This window comes from Adiantum capillus-veneris, chromosome 1, assembly GCF_014529385.1.
Source record: "Adiantum capillus-veneris isolate H3 chromosome 1, ASM1452938v2, whole genome shotgun sequence".
Taxonomy (NCBI): Eukaryota; Viridiplantae; Streptophyta; class Polypodiopsida; order Polypodiales; family Pteridaceae; genus Adiantum; species Adiantum capillus-veneris.
The window spans coordinates 167864818-167872214 of record NC_140931.1 but is presented as its reverse complement, the minus strand read 5'-3'; positions in this window follow the sequence as shown (position 1 = coordinate 167872214).

Below are 7397 nucleotides of genomic sequence, written 5' to 3'. Positions count from 1 at the left end.
TCCTAATGCGTGTGTCCTTATCTATTTGTCTGTACTTGGTTATAAGACAGATGGTGAGAGGTTTGATGGGTGTGTGTGTGTGTGTGTGTGTGTGTGTGTGTGTGTGTGTGTGTGTGTGTGTGTGTGTGTGTGTGTGAGAAAAGTTTGAAGAATTCTAGCATATATTCTCTCGATCTCCTAACACTGGGAGATGTTGGGTGGTTTCATGTGTCGCATATAAATCACCTATCAACAACCACAATAAGACAAGTGTTTACCCCCATCCCTCTCCCTCAACGGTTAAAGGATCTCGGATGTAAACCAATCCTTGAGGGAGGATTGTTTAGACAAGGCATCCCTATGAGATTCGGGGTCTTGCTCAAGTAGGGGTGAGTCTCTCTCACCAAGGTCAACTAGCATGCATTTTGTCTCCAAAGAAAGAAAAAGGAATGGGCATCAGAGGTATCACAACCACGGCTGACAAACTAGCCGTCAAAACAATGCAATCATTACCTTTCTCTCAAAGGGGTCACTACAATAAAAAAAATTATATCACATGCGTTCAAAAGCCTTTGAAAATCAGCACTTAAGTATCACACCCACGGCTCGAATTGGTAAGTTATACAAAGTAGTGGAGTGGGTCTAATATTGTAGAGTTGTGGAGGGCTCAATATGGATGAACAAGTATTGGGCATTTATGAGAAAGAACTTTTAGCTGTTCTACATGCCCTAGACACATGGAAGCACTATCTAGTATTGGGGACTCCATTCATTTTACGAACAGAACACCAAAGTCTCAAGTACTTCATGACGCAAACCATGCTTTCCAACAAACAAATGAGGTGGGCGAATTTTCTTTCGCAATTTTATTTTCATATTGCTCACATTGCTGGTAAGCACAATCAAGTGGCCGATGCACTTTCACGACGACCAAAAGTAAATGCGGTGTCTATAGCAACTTACAATGATCTATCTTCTATGATAGATGAGCATGCAACTAACCCTAACTTTAAAGATATAATGTCAGCCCTTGCTTTCGGGAAGAAGAAGGAACCATTCACCTTGCAGGATGGTTATCTTCTCCATGGAATAAGCCATGTGTTACCCACTCTCTTCGTGAGAAAGTTATGTATGAATCCCATGCTCCTCCCTCAACCTACTCTTCGAGGAGTAGAGACGTACTTCTATTGGCCGACCATGAAAGTGGACATACAAGAGTATGTTTCAAAATGTGTGGTATGCCAAAAGACCAAGTATGATAGAGGGAAGCAACTTAGATTACTCCAGCCATTGCCTATTCCAAATTCACCACGGGAGAGTATATCCATGGATTTTATCTTTGGATTGCCCAAGTCTATCCATGGGAATACGGGAATATGGACAATAGTCGACAGGTTTAGCAAGCAAGCACACTTCATTCCTGTCAAGAAGACTATTAAGGCACACCAAATGGCAAATCTCTTCATATCATATATTTTCAAACACCATGGATTGCCAACATCCATCGTGTCAGATAGAGATCCTAGAATGACCAGTAGTTTTTGGAAAGGTCTCTTTGAAAATCTAGGTACAAGATTGAATTTCTCCTCGGCCTATCACCCACAAATGGATGGCCAAAGTGAGATAGCCAATCTTACGATACTCGAACTACTAAAGACTTATGCTACTGAAGTAGATCAATGCTCAAAATGGGAAAAGTACTTACCTCTTGCAGAGTATGCATACAATAATATTGTACATACTTCTACGGGAAAAGCACCTTTTGAAATCATTGAGGGAAGACCTAAAAGTCCCTTGCTACTTAAAGTACATGGAAAGATCTTCGCTGCTGATGAGTATAGTCGGGACCTACAAGAATCTTTTCAAAAGATTAAGGAGGCTATATCCATATCTCAACAAAGGCAAAAAGTTAATGCTGACAAGCACAGAAGGGCCCTAATGTTCAAAGAAAATGATTTGGTCTTACTTAAGTTTCCCAAGGTTTGATTGAGGCTAATGACGGGAAACATCCTACATGCCATCAAAACTATTATGCTAAACTAGCAAAAAGATACTATGGTCCTTTTCAAATCTTGAAGCAAATCAATGAGATGGTTTATCAACTCAAGTTGCCCAACCACTGGCTCATACACAATGCTTTTCATGTGAGCCTACTTATGCCCTACAAAGGAGAGCCACCAAGTGAACCAATTATTGAAGACCCTCCCGAAATTGAAGACCAAGAAGAGGTGCTACAACCGGAATCTATCCTTCAGTATGAAGACAAGGTACTACGACATGGTCATATTATCCGACGAAATCTTATTAAGTTAAAAAATTATTCTTTTGAAGATGCTAGATGGATGCAAGGAATACAGCTTAAGGATAGTATGAACCTCGTCAATGCTTACAATGCTACTCTAGAGTAAGTAAATGTACAAATTTCTTTTGAATGACCAATGTTTTTATCTTATAAGACTAGTTCTCTTTTTATTGTGCACAAATTTAAGTAGTATGCATACTTAGAATCATGTTTGTGATGACAACGTCTCTCAAACACCAAGTAGAATTTGTCACTCTACTTGGACTAAAGAGTAGACATGATTGTGGTAGCTATGTCTCCCAAGCACCAAATAGATTAGTCATCCATCTTGGAAAGATGTCGTAGGGTAAAAAGGGATCCTCTACCCGCTAAGCAAGATTGACTAATGACTAAGGCTTTATCTCCTCTACCTCATAGTCGAGGACGACTATGATTTCAAGAGAGAGGTAATGTCATAAAATCTAATATCTAACCAACCCAAATGATTTTCTTATATTAAACTGATCATATAATGTGGGAGAATAAACAGGAACAAGAGTTAGAATATAGACATGTTGCTTACAGATCTATCTCACCATGGGGCCAATGGTAAAGGGGTCCAAATGAGAGATGGTCTGTCAAAGAACAAGTCTACCCAATGGAGCTTAAAAGACTTTAGGGTTAGCTTCATTAAAGGCCTTCAAAGGTTAGTGTTAAAAGTTCTTTGCCCTTAGGTAAGCTAGGGCTGAGCTTGAGGTGGGAAGCTGGCCCAACCTTGAGGTGCTTGACATGCTTGCTAACTAAGGTTCTTGAGGTGCTTGTCGTGATTGCTAACTAAGATGTGAAGTCACGGAGCGGAGCGTGGATCGACTCACACAGAGAGAGAGAGAGAGAGAGAGAGAGAGAGAGAGAGAGAGAGAGAGATACACAGAGAGCTTACACAGTACGCAGAGAAGTCGTTTGAAGGGTTATCTCCCAAAACCTTATTATCCACAAAAGTATAAGTGAGTATATACAAAGAGTTAGAGGTAAGTGAGTTAAGCGGATGGGTAGCCATATCCTTATAAGAGGCCACTTGGGCTTTAATCCCAACAACCTCCCACTTAAAGTCCAATGTGGCACTTTAAGTAACTGTAAATCTATGAACATAAATGTACAAAGATTTACATGGTTGCCATCTATCCAATGCCCAATAACTCAAGACAATGCACAAAGCCCTCTCCTGGAAGTCCCTTTGTGAGTAGATCAGCAGGATTGTCCTTGGTGTGGATCTTCAGCATTTGTATCTACTTGTCGTCAAGTACTTCCCTAATGAAGTGATATTTCACATCAATATGCTTAGTCTTCGAATGGAACACTGGATTCTTTGCCAATTGTATAGCACTTTGACTATCACAATATAACTCTGGCATATCTACTTTGATTCCCAAGTCTGCTACCAATCTACCAAGCCAAATAGATTCTTTGCATGCCTCATTTGCTGCAACATACTCAGCTTCTGTAGTAGACTACGTAACGCAATCTTGTAATTGAGATCGCCATGATATGGCACCTCCAGCCAATGTAAAGACATAGCCTGATGTAGATCTCCTCTTATCCAAGTCTCCTGCATAATCTGAGTCAGTGTATCCTCTGACACTCAAATACTGACTACCATAGCATATGCGCATACTCTTTGTATGTTTTAAGTATCTCATGATACCTTTCACTGCCTCCCAATGTTTCTTGCCGGGATTTGACATATATCTGCTAACCACTCCCACTGCAAATGCAATATCCGGACGTGTAGCAATCATTGCACACATCAAACTACCCACTACAGACGCATATGGAATCTTATCCATTTCAGCCTTTTCTTCCTCAGACACAGGACAATCTCGTTTGCTAAGTTTCACATGTAACATTTAATGGCCTAATAACTTATGTGTAGCGGAAATTAGCATGAACATAGTGGGCATTTCATTAGAGTAGATTCCTAATGAGAATTACAAGAGTGCTTGGGTGGAGAGAGCAACAAAAAGCATAACACCTAGTTAGATAGCATCGACAATACTTTCAAAAGAGAGAGAAATTAAGCTATTGACAACAGTTGAGGACCGGATTTGCATGGAGCCGGTCCCCCCTCCAAAAGGCTTTGTATTATGGTTTCTCCCATCAAGAGAGACATTGTACAATACAATTCTTTGTGTTCCTTCAAGACTAGCTAGTGCAATGAAGATGGAAGCTTCATGCACTAAGCAAAACACTTAATCAAACACAACTTGAATTATCCCCGTTCTCAGACTCAAGACCTCACACACCTTCGAAGATGGTGAGAGCTAGCAGGGTATGAGAGTAGATTGAGAGGAAGAAGGAGTATCTTACGAGAAAGATGTACATCTCCTCACATAATCACTCATATTAGCATAGCTTAGCTTAGTAATTAGCTTGGTAGAGAAGATGAGCATGCATTGAAGCTTGGCTCTTGGTTGGATTTGCATCCACATGCCAAGAGAGTGTTGATGTAAGCTTCTATCTCACAAGCTTGGAGTAGGTGATGAGCTCTCCATTAAAGCTTGGGAGGAGATAGAGTATTCTTTCTTCACACATGGTCAAGTGTGAGTGTGTGTGTGTCAATGCCAAGAAAAAATCAGCCCCCTCTCTCTCTTGGGCGAGCCCTTCCTGCTAAATTGTTCTGGCTTTTGCCTCATTGGACCTCCCCAAGTCAAGCCAATGGGTGTTAAGCAGCATAAGTGATAGCCTTCTGACATGTGTCCCCCTTTCCCCTTTTGTGAGAACTTTAGGTAATTAAATAATTAAACTAAACTCTCATTGGACCCCTTTGCCTCCTGGCCAATAGGAATCAGGCAAGCCATTGGGCTCCTGAATGCTCATTGGACCCCTTGGGAGACTGCCCAATAGTCCTCTAGGAGACTTAATTCTCATTGGTTTCTTTTATTAAATGTTTTTAAATTAATTAAACTAGATTTACTCTAGCTTAATTCTCATTGGTCCACTTCAAGGGTCTTCCAATAGGAATTGGGCACACCTTGTGGGCATCTGGCCTAGGGAGCTGACATGTGTCCCTAATTCCCTTTGTGTAAAGGAAGCCTGTGTGTGTGTGTGGCTTTCTCTCTCATCCCCTACTAAATGGGCTCGCCCCCTCCTTTGTAGGATTTGAAGAAGACTTTTGTACACACACTACGCATCCAATTTTCCCTAGGGTTGACCTTTGGACACAACCTTTGAATTTTGGAACCTTAGCATTTTGGAAGTCTTAATGGGCTGAACCTTAGGGTCTTTTTAGCCCATTGTTGCACATGGCTCTTTTGCAGATGGCCCCCCCTTTTGACCCCTATTTTCCCTCCTTTGGATCCCTACTGTGGCCGGTCTGCTAGCTTAACCAATATTCTAGCTTTTTCTCCCCTGGTACCTCCCCACATTAAATTATCAGTTTAATATGAGAAAATCATTTAGGAGAATTAGATATTGATTATTATGACATGTCATCCACATACAAAATAAGGATCAGCCAACTGCCATCCTTAGCCTTCTTTGTATATAGACAGTGATCGAACTCACTACGTTTGTAGCGTTGAGAAAGCATAAACTGGTGGAACTTATGGTACCATGCCCTCGGTGATTGTTTTAAGCCATAAAGACTCTTTAACAACTGGCATTCCAAATCTTCCTTGCCTTTCTCAACAAACCCTTCTGGCTGTTGCATGTAAATTTCCACATCTAAATCACCATGCAAGAACGTTGTCTTGACATCCATTTGTGCAACGCCAAATCCAATATGGCAACCAATGCAAAAAAGCATCTCAATGTAGTCATCTTGACCACTGGAGAGAAGACTTCATCAAAGTCAATGCCTTGTTCTTGCTTAAAGCCCTTGGCAACAAGCCTTGCTTTGTACTTTGGCTGACTATCATGAGCGGTGATTTTATACCTGTAAACCCATTTACAAGGTAGAGCCTTTTTTCCCTGTGGTAATTTAATTAGCTTCCATGTCTGGTTTTTATGCAGAGCTGTCACCTCTGACTGCATGGCCAACTGCCATTTTTTCAAGTCAACCACTTGTAATGCTTCCTTGTAACAAGATGGTTCTCCGCAATCTGTGAGCATGACATAATTTAGAGATGGCACATAGCGATCAGGTGGTTTGGAGACACGCTTAGAACGTCTCACCACAACTGATTCTGCCTCTCTAGCCACTATAGGCTGTTCATGAGCCTGACCATGTTGTCTTGATGTGCTAGCACTAGGTCCATCTTCCCTGAAGACAACTCTTCTGATCTCCTCTGTCTTCTTTGGCTTAGCGTGAAACTTGGCTTCATTGAAATGCACATCATTGCTACGAATAACTTTTCTGGACTCAGGATCCCAAAGCCGGTACCCCATCTCGCCCGATTCTCCGTAGCCAAGAAATATACACTTCTTGCTCTTTGGTTCTAACTTATTCCTGAACTCCTTAGGAATATGGCTATAAGCTTCACAACCAAAGACTCTGAGATGCTTATACGAAGGTGCCTTGCCTGTCCATAGCATCTCGGCCACTACACTCTTATCCAGAACCCTACTAGGAGACCTGTTGATCAAATGGACTGCTGTAGCCACTGCTTCCACCCAAAATCCATCAGGCAACTCAGCATTTGACAACATGCTTCTGACCTTCTCTTGTATGGTCCTATTCATACGTTCTGCAACCCCATTCTGTGAAGGATTATATGGTGCAGTAAGTTCCCGCTTAATCCCTTTTGCTTCACAAAAGTCTTGAAAAGCTTTGGAAATGTACTCTCCACCATTGTCAGTTCTCAAGCACTTCAGCTTCTAACCACTCTAATTCTCCACAACCTGCAAGAATATCTTAAATACCTTGAGCACCTCATCCTTGTGCTTCAAGAAGTAAACCCATACTTTGCAAGAATAATCATCTATGAATGTACAAAGTACGCTGCTCCCCCTAGTGACAAACTAGGCATTGGTCCGAATAGATCACTCTGCACAAGAGCTAATCGTTCGTCCCTACGATTCCTCTTTGATCTGTGCGGTTCCTGTGTTTGCTTACCATAAACACAATGCTCACAAAACTCGAAATCTTGAAATGAAAAACCAGGCAAATAACCATAATGAGAAAGTATTTCCATTCCTCTTT